The sequence below is a fragment of the Narcine bancroftii genome, chromosome 3, assembly GCF_036971445.1.
Source record: "Narcine bancroftii isolate sNarBan1 chromosome 3, sNarBan1.hap1, whole genome shotgun sequence".
Classification (NCBI taxonomy): Eukaryota; Metazoa; Chordata; class Chondrichthyes; order Torpediniformes; family Narcinidae; genus Narcine; species Narcine bancroftii.
In genome coordinates, this window is record NC_091471.1 from 270,408,806 (window position 1) to 270,426,548 (window position 17,743).

Below are 17,743 nucleotides of genomic sequence, written 5' to 3' on the forward strand. Positions count from 1 at the left end.
GGAACCCAGGCCAACGATGGAACAACGATGGAAAAAGGTTCTCAAAGCTTCTGCTGATTATCCAATCAAAATTAAGATTCATTTGAAAGGGGCCCTGAGAAATGTGTCTGGGACTGAATACCTCTGATTCCTCACTTAACTGGTCCATAAATTGCTAAGGCCTCCATCTAATTGGGCCAAAAATGTTTATGGTCCCTTTCCTTCTTTTACCAGACTCTTGACTGGACCTCCCATTACAATGCCTTGGACAGTTTAAGTGTATTTTTCTTTTTAACACTATACCCTGGACTTTCCTCTTGTGAGACATAATACCTAAACTTCTGTTCCGTTGTAATGCTGAGTTTTCATTCCTGCACTTTTTGCTGTACTATGCAGAGGTTGACTTGCTTGGATAGAATGAAAAACAAAGTTTTTTCTCTGTTCTTGACACAGAATGATAAACAATTCAATTGTGTAATCTTGTGATCAACTGAGAGAATGTCTGAAATCCTTGCTTCATGCACAAAGTGACTTTAAAAAAAATATATATATACAAAAAATGCATGGTAACGATGGAGTGCACTGCAGAAGGAATGCTCTTCCTAGCTGTTATGCCCTTCATGATGCTCGTTGAGTGTGTAAGAGATGGGGAGTGCATCACTTAGAGCACATTAAATACATACCAAAGAGTGACAAGATAGAATAAGTCCTGCCTGTTAAAATAAGTCTCAACCATTTTAAACATTTTCTCAGGTAGATCAAGTGCATCAAGTTTCTAATAAACTGGCTGCAATTGTTCATTTCACTCACATATAAAAATATATCGGTTATGGATTGGAAATGTCATAACAAGATACATAAGAATGTCCTCTGATGTTGAGATTATGGATTGAGGATCTATAATGTCTTGAATTTGCAATGTCTAAAATTGGTGTTTGGTCTGCCGTTAAAGAAAGTGATCTCAGTGCTAAGATTTCTCATCGTGTTAAGCATAACAAAAAAAAAAAATCTAAGAACAGTGGCTGTAAAACACAGGATTTTACTAACCAAAGAAATTTTGTGTTTACAATGGCAACAATAGTTGTAACTAATGCACACTTGGTGACATGCATATCCACATCTAATAAAGACTGCAGGGTCACCGATGTCATTGTCTAATTTGGGGCCGTGCAATTATTTACAGCCTACAAAAACTAAAAGGGCACAGGATTAAAAATTGCATCATTTGTCAACTTGCTCGGTCGTGAAAATGTCCAAGGTTGTGAATTCGTTAGGCAACCTGAACGTACCTAGCCTGAGCTTTAACATGCCTGTGAAAATATATAATAAGCCACTGGTAGTCATGACCATACTACTACTTTCTTTAAGTTGCCTTGCTTCCCAAATGCATGTTTCAGGTATCAGAACCGGGATTTGAGAGGGTGCTGAGGACAAGAAGAGCTCCTGAAGGACCTTGGGCACTGAAGGCTTCCTCATCGTGTTGGATGTTTGCATCTGGAGCTCAGGTGGCTGATGGATCAAACAAGAGTCTGTGTGGCTGCAGAGGCTGTGAGAGCAGTGGAGGTGAATCCACAGACACTCAGTGACTCTGAAGGGACTCTCTTGTTTCTCTTTTCCTCATACTGTAAAGGATGCTGGACAACACTGATAGTGACTCTTTGTCTGCCATACAGCAGCCAGAAGGCAATTTTGTGTAATATTACATTTTCAATACATGAAACACTAAAGGAAACTTGAAAATACAAAACTTTCTACTTAGTTCTCAAGGTTGACAAGCATTTTTCTACAAGCTAGAATCTAGTGAAGATAATGCACCCAAACACCGTTACTGGCCTTGGGTGCTTGCTGCACTTGTAAGAATATTTTTACTATAAAATGATTTATCAACCCACGAGGTTAATTCTATTCATACAAAGTATTCATTTAACTAACATAAAAGGGATTTCTGAACATAGCACAAGCTTTTGCTGTTCTACTATTTTCAAATGTGCCTTTTATGACCCCAAAGTAGTCAAAAGCAATGTTGTGAATATGTTGGTGATGTACATGAAAGGAATTGGCATTTGCACGTAACCTTTCAGTTCTTCAGAGTATTCCAGTTACTGGAGTATAACTGATTCAATTACTGTAGTTAACTGGTACATCCAAGAACTGCCAATTTCGATAAACGAGGGCGTTAATTGAAAGCTTAATTTTGTCGAGGACACGTATATATTTTGCTTCATTTCATTGGATTTTTTTTTAATATATACAAGCACCTGAATTGGTGGATATTTTTGGAATATTTTATTTTAAAAATTTCTCCATACATGTAGTAAAGATTAATAATAATACAAATTTCAAAAAAGAAAACAAGTTAGAAAGTACATACCTGATGGTATATGTCCATCCCCCCCTACAGAAATTCCACCCCAATACCCCACCCTTAAAATAATTAATATAAAATATACAATATAGTTATGTAAAATAAAATAAACTTTCAGGATTGCACAGAGGGATGCTGTCTAACACACAGGTTTAAACAGAGTTCTTTAATGTAATTCAGAGGAGATTTTTTGCAGGTCCAGGAAGCACAACATTACAAATTTAAAACTAATATTTGAGTACACAGCTACCAAATATGTAAAAATCAGGTGACTATTGATTTTGAATCCTGAGTCTAAAGGTAGCACCTTCTGTTTTTTAAGCCTATGCTTCTCTACTAGTCATTTGGGATTATAGACTACTTGCGTCACAACAACCTGAATTTTTAGGTTAGGATAATATTCCATAAATGAGCCCCACATCTTTTGAATGTTAATATTTGACTCTTTAATGGCATATCTAATTTTTATAAACTTAAACGTGTGTGGGTGTGGGTGTGGGCGCGCGTTCGCTTGCCTTTGGGCGCGCGTGCGCTTGCCTTTGGGCGCGTGTGCGCTTGTGTTTGTGCTTGTTTGTGTGTGGAGTGTTGCATTTCCAGTTAATCAAAATTGCGCGTCTGGCCATCAATGGTAAAAGATAAAATTTGGTTTTGATTTGGAGACAGTGAAACATCATCATCTTGAAATGATCCGAATAGAGGAATTAAAGGGCAAGGTTCTAATTTGAACTTGAGAATCACCGATTATATTTGAAAGATATCTTTCCAAAATTTTTCTAAACTGGAAACATGTCAACCAAAGAAGCATCATCAATTTTGCATTTGTCACAGAGGATTTATATCTGAATAAAAACTTTAGGCCTTTGTGCTCTATGGTCCACTTCAGATTGCATCAGTGTCGTGCACAAAAGGAGGTCGTATTAATCAGATTATAAATAGAGTCCCACACCTCATCTGAGAATTAACTATTCAAATCCTGTTCCCAATCCTTCTTGATTTTAACTAATGAGGCTATTCTTAAAATCAAGCAAATTATTATAAATAAGAGATATTAAACCTTTTATGGGGAAGTTATATCAAAGATGTTTCTCTTGTGAATTCACAGAAAGTCAGGGATCTGAGATTGAATAAATTAGGAAGATGAGCTTTATTTAAGTGGGGACGTTTTCCTTGACATATGTAGGAAGAGATTATTGAATCCAACTTTCAGTCAAGTTCTGGAACAACTTGGTCAGTACACTATGCAAATATTAATAATTATCTTAGAATATAGAAAACAAGTTCCACAATTTGCAGTATGATACTAAAATGCCAGTACTTAGTTTCTTTTGATGTAATTTTAAATAAAACCGGCTGAGGTCATTAAGGAACCTTGTAGTGCACTGAACTGCACTGAATGTTAAAGCGTTATCTTTTTGCCTTGGCATGTACTATCACCATTGATCACAAGAATATGAAGCCAATGTATCTGAACAGAGTACTCATCAGAAATACTGGTACTTAATTTTCTCAGAGGAGCATTCTGGCAAACCTAGTGATGCTCCACTGATTCTGCAAGTTATAGTTACAGATCTTTATTTTTAACCAGTGATTTATTACATTTTTTAAAGATTGGCTCCAAATCCAAGGTTCCCAATAAATGTGTTATTTCTCCTTCTATAATGTCTGCATTCCATTGGTATCAAGAAGAAGGACTTGGTCCTATACATCTAAAGTCTTTCACTGCTGTGTAATTTCCTGTTTGTGAACAGCAAACTTCCATTGCCAGTTATAATAGTGTGGAAAACGTTCAATGAGAATGTAACTGGGGATGCTGGGGTTGAATTATAAGGAGAGGCTGGGACCTTTCTCTCTGGACCAGATAAGGCTCAGGGAAGACCTTAAAGGTTTATAAGAACATGAGGGGACAGTTAAGTTCAATAATCATCATCTTTTTTTCCCCTGAGAAGGGAGTTTCAGTACTCCTGAGGAAGGGTTCAGGGCCCAAACGTTTACAGCCTTTCATTTCCCATGGATACTTAATACATGGTGCTCAAAACTCTGACAATAAATCTAAACTTTAGATTCTCCATAACCTGTTGAATTTCTCTCACACTTTTGTGTCCTGCACATTTCAAGGAATCATGGCTTTCTATGGAAGCTTTGACGAGAATACACGCAACTCTTATAAGTGACCATTGTTTCTCTCCCACTGATGCTACGCAATCTACTGAGTTCCTCCTGCAGATTGTGTTTGCTTTCAGGTTCTAGCACCTACTGCCTCCTGTGTCCCCACACACAGATTGCTGTCGGTAAACTTCACAAGCTGCAATGGGGTCTGCCAGCCAACAAATGACACCCACACCCACCAGTCCTGCTCAAATCAATCAGAATTAAATGTACAAAATATGCAAGACCCTATTAAATTTGACTTCTATAGGATAGAATATTGGGTGCTCCATGTATCATGAACACATGACATTGAGATCTGATTTTGCAGCTCTGTCACAATATTAATGTTAACACTGCTTGACATCACAGTCTGTCAACCCTGCACACTTTCATTATATGAATAAGTCACACACTGTTTCCTTCCCGAATATGCCGATCAGAATGACTCACATCGTTGATAACAAATTGGCATAAGATTGGTCAATAGCATCCAAACAATGGATGGTATGTATCTGAAGTAAGATTTGCTCCCATAACTTTAAGAGAATCAATGAACCTCAGTTGACGCACACAGAAGAAAATTAAAAATATTTAATCTGCAACTTGATAACTGTAGCAAACATTGATATTGGTATTAATATTTCAAACATTCATTTTCCACAAGTAACAAATACATTTATCAATCATTTGGGGCAATAAAAAATAAAATAGAACTTATTTTGTTTATTAGAAATTCCTCATTATTCAATTAATGCGTGTGAAAGCATCAATTACATCCCCTTGACAACTAACAGAGGAACAAAATCATTTGTTACATCTTGCGCATTATGCTTTGCAAAAGTTGGTTAGCAATTAAAGTGGCACGATCACCTTGATAAAGAATTTGGCAACTTTATAATATTAGGAAGAGATGAAGCAAATTATTGATACAGCCTCCAAAAGGTCAAGTGCAAATAAATGGTGAGGTATTCTGATATCTGTCACATACCAGGTACACATCATTCACAAATCAAAAGGAAAAGGATGTGGTAGAACTTTAAATGATATTATGGCTGCCATTTCAAACCTTTAATCTCTTAGGTAAATCCTCATGCATATTCATGACCTCTATCAGGAAAGCTTTCCCTTTCTGTTTAATGGATGCCATTCAATCTCAACAGTTATAGCATTAATGTTCAGACATGGAATCAAGGTGCCATCAATCTTATCAATAGCTGTGTGACTACAGTGTTGAATGGGGTCAACATTGAACAAGATCTGTTCTAGGTGTCTGAGGATGGACTTTTTTTTGATGGTTTGGAAGAAAGAAGTGAATACATCTCACTTCAGATTGAGATGATGGCATCGATGATCAGGAGAGGTGTGCGATTATCAGTATGGAAGAGGCAAAGGGCACCACAATTCACGCAATGCTACTACAGTCCCAGTGACCCGGGTTCTAATTGACACTCTCTGAGGAGTTTGTATACTCTGCCATTGTCTGTGTGGGTTTTCTCTGGGGCTCTGGTTTCCTCCCATCTTTCAAAAACAATGTATGGGGGTTGTAGGTTAATTGGGATATTTGGACAGCACAGGCGTGTGGGCTGGAAGGGCAGTTACCATGCTGTAAGTCTAAAGAATGCATCTTCAGAGAGAATAGAGTGAACGATTATGTATTCGGTGATTAATAAATATAACCAGAGCATGCAAAAACAAGAAAATAATATTGCACCTGCATAAAACACTGGTCAGGCCACAAATGAAGTATTGCATCCAGTATTTCCATTACTTCCGGAAGATTTTGACCATTCCAGAGAGGGTGAAGGAAAAAATTTACTGAAATGGTTTCAGGGATGTGGGATTTCATGTTCCACGTTGTTGTCCTTTTCCTTAACAATAAGCTTTACTTAGGTTAGGCGGTTTGGAAAAGTAAGGTTGTGCTGTATAAAATTTTGGAAGGAAAGAAAGGAATTTGGAAGGAAGCTCTTTTCTATGCTATAACTATTTTGTGATTCTATGGGAGTTTGTATGGAGAGAGAATCAAGGATAAAGAAAAGGCAATAAAAAGAGGAGAGACAGAGTAAGTTAGTGGGTTGCAAGGCAGTAATCTTCTAAAAGTACACCGTTGGAAACATTTTAAATGCGACAATGAGTACATCTCCCTTCACAAAACAGATAAAGAAGTGTACTTGGATTATTTTCATGCAAAGTGGAAAACAGTAATAGCCAGTGCTTTTACCAGCCTTGTAATCTCATTTCATGCTATTACAACAGCTGATACACAAAAGAGATTGTATTTAATAGTGAAGCTTCGCAATGTAGCTTTGGGTCAGATCCTACATTTACCTTGTTAACTTGCTGTGGTGGGATGGGCCAAGGTTCCTCGCTGGCTGTCACTTCCCATTTTTCAGGAAACACTGCACAGATCTGACAATCCAAATCTTAATTTAACCGATTGAAATGGACCATTGATGTTTGTTAAATTAAATCAATAAGTGAAAGCTGAGCCTGGAATTGAAAGAAAGGTTTACCAGACAGTCTTCTCAATTTTCAAGGCATGGGACCCTGTATAGGACTAAATAGAGTAAATCCCCAGGTATCTGGCATCTGTGGGGATTGGTAGATTTTAGATAAGTGTATTTTCTGGTTGCTTGAGATTCACCTTACAATATTTAATTCACCTACATTAAGAATAAATAGTGTAAAAGACAAAAAATACTCTACTGAACTTACACTGCACAAACTTCACGCATGAATGCATAAACCTTAAAGCATTTTACTTAATTTTCTTTGAAAACATTTTACTGTAAATGACAAATTGATTTTGCACCAAACAATTGGCATTATTATAGGAACTATTCAACTGGAAAAGAACTCCCCCCTCTCTCCTCCTCCCCCCCCTCTCCCCCCCTCTCTCCTCCCCCCCTCTCCTCCCCTCTCTCTCCTCCCCTCTCTCTCCTCCCCCCTCTCTCCTCCCCCCTCTCTCCTCCCCCCTCTCTCCTCCCCCCTTCCTCCCCCCCTCTCTCCTCCCCCCTCTCTCCTCCCCCTCTCTCCTCCCCCCCTCTCTCCTCCCCCCTCTCTCCTCCCCCCCTCTCTCCTCCCCCCTCTCCTCCCCCCTCTCCTCCCCCTCTCCTACCCCCCTCTCTCCTCCCCCCCTCTCTCCTCCCCCCCTCTCTCCTCCCCCCTCTCCTCCCCCCCCTCCTCCCCCCTCTCTCCTCCCCCCCCTCTCCTCCCCCCCTCTCTCCTCCCCCTCTCTCCTCCCCCCCTCTCTCCTCCCCCCCCTCTCTCCTCCCCCCCTCTCTCCTCCCCCCCTCTCTCCTCCCCCCCTCTCCCCCCCCTCTCTCCCCACTATAGTTGCAGAGCCAAGTCAATGGGTGAGCTCTGGGTCAGATATGAAAACATTGGCTGCTCACTGTTCCCAAATCCTCCAACTCCCTCACAAACAACAAACTTTGGAGTAATATCAAATGAGAAAGTGGAACTTAGTAAGGAAAAAGGAACTTGAAACAAAAGAAGTCCAGTAGGCTGACTCTCCACACCATTATTCCCACAGAGCTGATCAAGAAGATGCAAACTCTAGGCCTCTGTACCCCCCTCTGCAACTGGATTCCTTGACTTTCTTACCAGAAGACTACAGTCAATATCCCCTCCTCCTCACTGATCATCAACTCAGGCACTCCTCAAGGATACGGGCTTAGACCTCTGCTCTACTCATTGACTATGACCAGGCACATTTCCAATGCCATCTACAAATTTGCCGATGACACTTCAGTTGATGACAAAAATCACAAACGGCATTGAGGAAGCGTACAGGAGGGAGATAGATCAGCTCGTTGGATGACAACAACCTTGCACTCAACATCAGCAAAACCAAGGAGATGATTGTTAACTTCACGAGGAAGACAGGGGAACATGACCCAAACCTCATCGAGGGAGACAGGGTCTAGAACCTCAAATTCTTTGATGTCAACATCTCAGAGGATCTCTCCTGGAGCCTCCTCCTTGATGCAATCATGAAGGAGGCTCATCAGCGGCTATACTTTGCGAGGACTCTGAGCCAGTTCAGTATTCCTATAAAATTCTACAGGTGTACCATGAGGAGCATTCTAGCTGGATGCATCATTCCTGATGCGGAGGAGCCAACTCTCAGGACAAGAATAAATTTCAGAGGGTCGTCAACTTGGTCTGCGACATCTCAGGCACCAGATCGCACTGCATTCAGGACATCGACGTGAGCCAGTGTCTTAAAAAAGCATCTATCCTAAAAGATCCCCACCACCCAGGCCATGTCCCCTTCACTCTGCTACCATCAGACAAAAGGTACAGGACCCCAAGGACGAGCACTCAGTGGCACAAGGACAGCTTCTTCCCCACTGCCATCAGATTCCTGAATAATGAATGAACCAAAGACATTGCCTTACTTTTTGTGCATTATTATAAAAATAAAGTAATAATGAAAACAATAATTTTGTAAGATGGTTATAATATGTATGTTTGCTCCATGACGCTGCCACAAAACACCAAATTTCATGACTTCAAATCCTGATCCTGCTAGCCAAAAATATGGTTTTTGGAGTTGAGCCTGTGCTACCTCAGCACAAGTGGATGCTAAAACCTCTCTTGGAATCAGAGTAGTGGGATGCATTATCCATCTATCTATGTGATGAAATGTTCTCTTAGAAAAGGTACAGACACCCAGAATTTAACTTCTTACAATCATACTTCTTTGCTGCTTAGGTAAACTTGCTTTTCACCAGCTCACTAGTATTCAATTACAAGTTATCATGGAATGATAAAATGAGGGAATGAGAATGTGAATCTTAAAGTATTGATGAAAATAGAGAAGCAGAGAGTATCGCAATGTATATATTGCTAATTCAGCAAGGCTAAAGCTAATTGTGAAGAACAACTTAATTGGCAAAGACAGTAACAAAAAATATACAGGAGTATCAGCACCAGGCTGAGGAACACCTTCTTCCCACAGGCACTGAGAATGTTGAACGGCCAAAGAAACTGCTCACTCTGACCATCCGAGAGTCCCATATTCATGAGACAATGTTTATTTATTTACTTGTCCTGCTTGTCTGTATGTGTGTTATATCTGGTTGTGTGTTTGTACCAAGGACCAAAGAACACTGTTTCATCATGTTGTACTTATACACTAGGATAACAAGAAACTTGATTTGCTTTGACGTGATCTTCAGGCTTCACTTATTTCGATTCTGCCAATGTGGTCTTCTAAATATAATTTCATGAATTTCAGAATTGTGCACTGGAAACCCAGTCTTATTCCAAGACATTCTTGTAAATGGGCTTTGCATGATGGGTCATTTTACTAGAAACCTCCATATTCTGTTCTGAATGATATTCACAATAAAAAGGCCAACAATATCTCCAAATTAAATCGGACATCAGCCAAAAAAAGAAACAACTAAAATGCCATCTTTGGAGGAAGATTCATTTCAAACAACAAAGAAATTAATATAAAAAGTAACAATGCAAGTTGCATTACACAAGGTTTGAGGAATAAAATATTTTATATAAAGTCTTGAGATTCTGGCAGGAATCAAATGAAAGGTAAAAATAAATCTGCAGTTGCTGGAATATAAAGCAAAATCAGAAAAAAATTTTGAAATATGCAGCAGGTCAGGCAGAAAAAGTGTCCGTGCTTTCCACTGGAGACTTTTGAATCCTAATGAAAGATGATTGACCTGAAATCTTGACTCTGATTTTCCCACCAAAAATCCTGCCTGACCTGTTAAAGAGTTTGCAGATTTGTTTGTACTTATTAGAATTGTAACAATTTATTTAGAATCTCTAATATGGAGTTCAGTCGCCATCAAACAAGTCTGTGCCACTTTAGCCTTGGTAAAGGAAATGGGAGCATAGTCAACGTTCTGACATCTTGGCTCAGTTTCACCATTCAGTTTGGTCATGAAGGAATCCACAGTTTAGCTGGAACTGAGGTAGGTAACTGTTCAATAGCTGTAGTAGATATGGAGCTAAATAGGGCAGTTTTCAAATTAAAAGTGGGGCAATGCTATTTCAGCATATGGAACATTCAAATTTCCAACCCTGTGAGTTCTATCCAATCTTCAGATTTAATCTTGCAGCATAGAAACATAAAGGAGTGAATAGAAAAGAACAAAAATAGTGTTGTGGGATCTTACCTTCCTATGCTCCCTACACACAATGATCCATTCCAAAGTCCAAAGGAGGAGGAATTATTTCTATCAGCCCTTAAATATCTTTAATGGAATCAAGAGAATTATTTAACAAGCTCCAATCAGGACAATTGATAGTAAAAATAATTGAAGCCTTATTTTCAACATTGCTCTTTTTCTTTCCACTCACCTACCACTTAAAAGTAATCCCTCTGCCATTGGCGCTCTGTGATTAGTAAGGGTTTGCTTAATGTGGGCTGTGAGTGGGAAGGGAAGGTTGAGAATCACTGCTCTAGGCCCAATTGTTACTGAAATATTTTACTTGAGAAAAATTGTCATTGGCCCATTTCCTTTGGAGTTATGAAACTGTGCACATAACGAGTCAATGGGGGACGATTAAAACAGTGGTTTTCAACCTTTTTCTTTCTGCCCACCTACCACCTTAAGCAATCCCTTACTAATTACAGAGCGCCTATGAAATAGGGATTGCTTAAGGTGGTAGGTGAGTGGAAAGAAAAAGGTTGAGAACCACTGCTTCAAATTATGAACTCTGCCTTTAATTTTGCAGAAAAAAATTAATAATTCAGGAGTGTCTAGATTGTGTCCCAGTCAATCAAACTTGTTCATATCAGTTAGATTTAAATTCTGTCCCAGTTCCACACTTCCTGATATATATTCTGAAGCTGAGGAACAAAGGGTTCTCGAGGATAAATAGATAACCCCAGGCACACATTGTATTATTGAAAATGGATTAGGTCAAAGCATGATAAATATTAAAGCCTGAGCTTGCAGTCACAAGTAAAAAGAAAATCAAAGGTTTGATGCCTCAGTAAGGGGAGACATGGCTGTTTAAGACTAACCAGAAATTTATGTATTATCAGAGCATCCAAGCCAATTATACAAAAGTTCTGAAGAAACTCAGCAGGTCCTGCAGCATCCATAGGAGGCAAAGATATATAATCAATGTTTTGGGCCTGTGCCCTTTATCAAGGTATGAGCAAAAGGCAGGCAGGTGCCTGAATTAAAAGGTTGGGAGAATGAAGAAGAGGAGGGAAGAAGGGGCACAGGTCAACAGCCAAGAGGCCTTGTGGACATGGATCGGATGGCAGGAGATTAAAGCTGAGAATTAATTGGGGGAAGGATGTAGCTCAGTGAATGCAGAGCTGAAGGAAAGGGGACAGAGGGATAGAGAAGGGCAAGAGAGGGACAGGGGGTGGGGATATAGACAGATTAGGAGACTGGGCAAAATTATGGCAGATGAGATTTAACATAGAGAAATGTACAGTTGTACATTTTGGCAGTGGAAACAAATAGGCAAGATACTGTTTGGATGGGGTGAATTCAGACCTCAGATGTGCAAAGGGTGTCCTCATGCAGAGAAACCTAAAAATCAATGACCAGGTGAAATTGGTAGTGAAGAAAGAGAATGCTAGGTTGGCCTTCATTTCAAGAGGAATAGCGTATAAGCATAAAGTGGTGTTGATGAAGCTCCATGGGACACTGGTGAGACCCCATTTGGAGTACTGTATGCAGTTTTGGGCCCCCTATCTTAGAAAGGATGTGATGTTGTTGGAGAGGGTGCAGAGGAGATTTGGTAGAATTATTCCTGGAATGCAAGGGCTAATGTACGAGGAGTGTTTGGCAGCTCTTGGGTTGTATTCATTGAACTACAGGAGATTGAGAGGAGATCTCATAGAGGCATTTCGTATTTTGAAAGGTTTAGATAGGGTGGATGCGGGTAAGATATTTCCCTTGATGGGTGAATTGAGGACAAGGGGTCATAGCCTGAAAATTAGAGGTTATCCATCTAAAACTGAGATTAGGGAGAACTTCTTTAGCCAGAGGGTTGTGGATCTGTGGGAACTCACTGCCACATACAGCAGTGGAAGCCAGATCACTGGGAGTATTTAAACAAGAAATAGACAAGTATCTCATTAATGAGGGCATCAAGGGATATGGGGAAAAGGCCAGATTTTGGAGCTAGTGTAGATTTACGGAACAGACTCGATGAGCCGAGTGGCCTGCTTCTATTCCGTTGTCTTGTGGGGAGCTGGAGGAAAGGAGACATAGGGACTTCCCACCCCCACCCCCGTCTCTTTCTTTCCCTCTCCTTATGTCTTCTTCCCTTTGATCATATCACTTTGATTCCTTTCATGTTTTTCCACAGTTCTCCAGAGTCAAGAATGTAGGAGATTTACCAATGTCTGGATGAAGGCATTTCTCCCCACCTTTCACTTAATTAGCCTTCCTCTTCTTCTGACCCTATGGCTCCTGTTTCTAGACTTCTCCCACAGGGGAATAACCCCTCCCTGAATCTGTGAGCTCAGTAAGAATTTTTGATATGCAATGGAATTAGTAGGTTAATTGGACACAGGGATGTGTTTTGGGCAGCATTGGCTCTTGGGCTGGAAGGGTCTGTTACCATACTCTATGAATGAAAAAAAGTTCTTCAAAAGTAGATTGATGATCAGCTTGAAAGGGTCACTGGCATGCCTAAGACTTCCAGCAGATGGCAGCTATTTATTTCAAATTCAACACTGCATGATTAGATAGCCAGACCCACTGCAAATATTTTGCAATATCCCACACCTTGTTACCTAGTGATTTGTAAAGGAAAGCATTAAAAACAATTTTTATTCTCCAATGTAGGTACGGTATAATTAGTCCATCACAGATTCAGATTTCAGATTTATTGTTCGAGTAATCACATGATTCTTTTTCCTGTGGGCGAGGCAGAATTGTCACTTGTTGGTAGTGCAACAAACTGTACTCAAGAAGATACGTAGACATGTAAACAAATAAATAAATGTAAACAAATTGACTGTGCAATGCAGAGAGAAAAAAATTCAATAAAGAGCAAAAGGGGGAGTCCTTAAATAAAAATCTGATTGAGTTAGATATGCATGTTAAATTGGTTTGGAGTCCAAAGTACTTCTTTCGTGCAACTGTTCCAAATACAGAACTGGGAATTTTGCAAACTGATATTTCTGGGAGAATAATGCAGGAAACCACATGGGATTAGCTGTGACCTTTATTCATTGTGAACCACTTCCTTTCACTGTGGAATGACTCTTTGGATTGGAGTCTGATGAGATTGGTAGAAGTAAGCAAGCATTATCACATCGCCCAATAATTAATTATTTGCTATAATTTAACTGGAGGTCTTATGGGGCTGGAGTATTCATCTTGAGGAGGCACCAGAATTTTCAAGACATTGATGTGCAGGCTAGCAATGACTAACATGTGAGACATTAATAAAAACAGCGGGGGTGGCAGTACACAAAATGCTGGAAGATTGAAGGACTTGTGCATTGTTCAAATAGTTTTTCTTATTTGCCAAGACCAGGAGTAGACCACTCCTCCTTCACCTCGACCCCAAACCTGCCCTCCCATTCAATCTGATCATAGATGATTTGCCTCAGCTCCTCTTCCAAAATCATAAAGCCTTAATCAAGTTTATTGTTGCATGTACTAAGATTCAGCGAGAAGGTTCAGTTTCCAGGCAATCCAGCCCATGCATAGTACAGCAATAAAAGCACAGTGCAGAGTTACAGAGGCAGATGTCAGAACAAAGCAAGGACAATGTTATTTTAATGGAACGAGGTTCATTCAGGAGTCTGATAACAGTGGAAAGAGCCCAGATCGACCTTCTCTTTAAATGGGGTGGTATGATTAGCACAACACTGGGGTTCAAATTCAGCACTGTCTGTAAAGAGTTTGTACTTGAGTTTCCTCTGGGGGCTCCGGTTTCCTCCCACCCTTCAAAACATACTGGGGTTGTAGGTTGTGATAGTACAGATTCTATCACCAATGTGTATATGTACATATGTACAGATGGTAGTGTAGGATGACTGTGATTGGCTGAGAGTGTAGCCACACCTACTGGCAGGTCTTAAAGGATTGCTCCTAGCCAGACCAGGTCATTCTGGACTGGTCGACCTACTTGTGATATGTTCCAATCTTATAGTTAATAAAAGCCTTGGTTTGTATCAACAAGTCTTTGGTTCTTTTGACGTGCATTACATAGGTCAATTGGGTGTTATGGGCTTGTGGGCCGAAAGAGCCTGTTAGCGTGCTTTATGTCTAAATCTAAAATTTAAATATAAATGCCTCCGAAAATCTAGCCACTGTAACATTCTGGGTTAGAGACTTCCTGAAATTCACCACGCTCCTATATATCTAAATTTTAAATGATATACTTAAATCATACATTTGATGATGTCATAATATCACTCACATATGTGAGTTTTTATTTACCTGCATACAAATATACTTTAATATACAGTTTCATTGCAGTATATCTGAACATTGTGATCAATTGTATCAGGTAGTCCATAAAATATCATTGGGTTGGTAACACGGGCAGATTACAATGACCTCCTCCCCCACCTACCATCCCCTACTGGGAACTAAATTTTCTTTTGTCAGTATCCATGCTCGTGCATAAATACACAAACGCGCGCGTGTGCACAGACACACACACACACACACACACACACACACATATGCACACACTCACATGCATATACACACACACACTTGCACATGCATACACACTTGTGCACATACTTGCATGCTCAAGCACATGTATATTCACACTCACACAGGTAAACACTTGCACATTTGTGCATGCATATACATATACACACACACACACACAAACTTGCATATTTGCGCACACATGGACACACTCACATGCATGTACACACACATACACACACACAAAGTAATGAGATTATGTCAAGGATCTACTGAATAACCTCATGATAAAAAAGAGTATAAACTGTTAAAGGCATCACTCAGTGACAGATCACTGCTACAACCAGGAAACTAAATGGTGAACCCAACACTGTCTTGAATCAGGATAGAAGCATAATTTCTAATAAAAGCTTTGGGGCCTGAAGAGCTGAGAAAACAAGTGTTTGTTCAAGATTTTTTTGCAATCCTCTCATTTCCACAAGTCAGTTATTGATGATGATTACATCATTTCCACATGTGATATCAGTGTTTGGATTTTATATTTTGGAATAAATATTCTCCAGAGAGAATGTTCTAATGAGGTTCTTTCTGGACTATGTCTGCTTCTCTTAGGAAACAGAGCAGCTGATTTTAGTATGAGGAAAGCAAAACTCTTAATTTGGACTGGCCAGTAAACTGTGGAACTGCATTGAAGACAACCCAACCTTCACACCAGGGAGAAAAGGAGAAATCTGGAAGAAAAACATGTTTTATTCATTCCACATGAAATATTGTAGCATAAAGCTTCACTGGCAAAAATACCTGTGACATTAATAGAGTTTGAGTAAATAGAATTTGATTTAAATTGGAAGAATAAAATAGAATTAATTATTTTGCTTTGTGTTAACACTGCTGAACTTTTCCAGCATGTATAGACCCAATGCATAATATTCATGTTAACATTATAATTCTTCAGCCATCTAGCTGCTGTTCTTCTGGAAACCTGTTGCAGTCCCAGTATCTGTAGAATTATTCCAAGGTGGTTATGACACGAAACTGGGTGGCGGTGTGGGGTGTGAGGAAAATGCAGAGGGACTTGGACAGGTTGGGGGAGTGGGCTGCTAAATGGAAGATGACGTTCAATGTAAGCAAATGTGAGGTTATCCATTTTGGGGGCAATAATAGGAAAGCTGAGTATTATTTAAATGGAGACAAGCTAGGGAGTGGGGAGGAGCAGTACTTGTTCACCGGTCACTGAAGACTAGCATGCAGGTTCAGAAAGTTGTGAAGAAGGCTAATAGCATGTTGGCTTTCATAAAGAGGGGATTGGAGTATAGGAACAGAGACGCCCTTCTGCAGTTGTACAGGGCCCTGGTGAGACCCCACCTGGAGTATTGCGTCCAGTTCTGGTCTCCAATTTTGAGGAAGGACATACTAGCTATAGAGGGTGTGCAGCGCAGATTTACAAGGTTAGTTCCAGGGATGGCGGGGTTGACATATGCTGAAAGGCTAGAAAAACTGGACTTGTATCCGATGGAGTTTAGAAGGATGAGGGGGGGCATGATTGAGGTATACAAAATTATCAGGGGGATAGACAGGGTGAAGTCGGATCATTGTTCCCAATGATGGGGGAGACGAGGACTAGAGGGCATAGTTTAAAAATACAGGGTAGGCCCTTTAGGACGGAGATGAGAAAACATTTTTTTACCCAGAGAAGTGTGAATCTGTGGAATGCTCTGCCACAGAGGGTGGTAGAGGCAGATTCGCTGATTATGTTCAAAAGAGAGTTAGATAAGACTCTAGTGGGCAAAGGAGTTAAGGGTTATGGGGATAAGGCTGGAAAGGGGTACTGATGGTAGTGATCAGCCATGATCTGTAAAATGGCGGTGCTGGCTCGACGGGCCGAAGGGCCTACTCCAGCTCCTATTGTCTATTGTCTATTGTCTATTGTCTATTGTCACCTCATTACAGCTGTTTGAAAAATTGACTGAAATAAATGTGCATGTATTTGGACTTCAGTAAATATAAGTGGTTATTTTCAAATAAGTCTTTTTATATTTTTTCTATTTTATCTGTCAATCTTCTCCTCTTTCAGATCAGGAAACCATCAAGCTACAGTGAACTATTTTTTAAAACTCAGTAGAAGGCCTTTCCAGCCCATGAAACCTGTGTTGCCCAATTACACCCAATTAACCTACCAACCCTGTATGTTGGCCCAACATGGCAATTTGATCATGAAGAAGGCTTGCCAGCGGGCATTAGTCTTCACTCCATGAAGGAGATCTTTATGAAGCAGTATCTCAAGAAAGCAGCCTCTATCATCAAGGACTCTCACCATTTTCTCATTGCTACCATCAGGAAGGAGTTATATGAGCCTGAGGATGCACAAAAAAAAATACAAAACCAACTTCTTTCCCTCCTACATCAGATTTTTGAATGGACAATGAACCAAGAGACACTACCTCAAATAACCACACCCATTATTTATTTTTTAAATATTGTATCACAGAACCATAATTTATTGCCGTTTTACTCCTGTAATGCACAACACTACTGCTGTAAAACAACAGGTTTCATGGCACATGCTCAAGACAATAAATCTGATTCTGATTCTCACATTTTTCAAGGGTGGAAGGAAGCTGAAGCCACA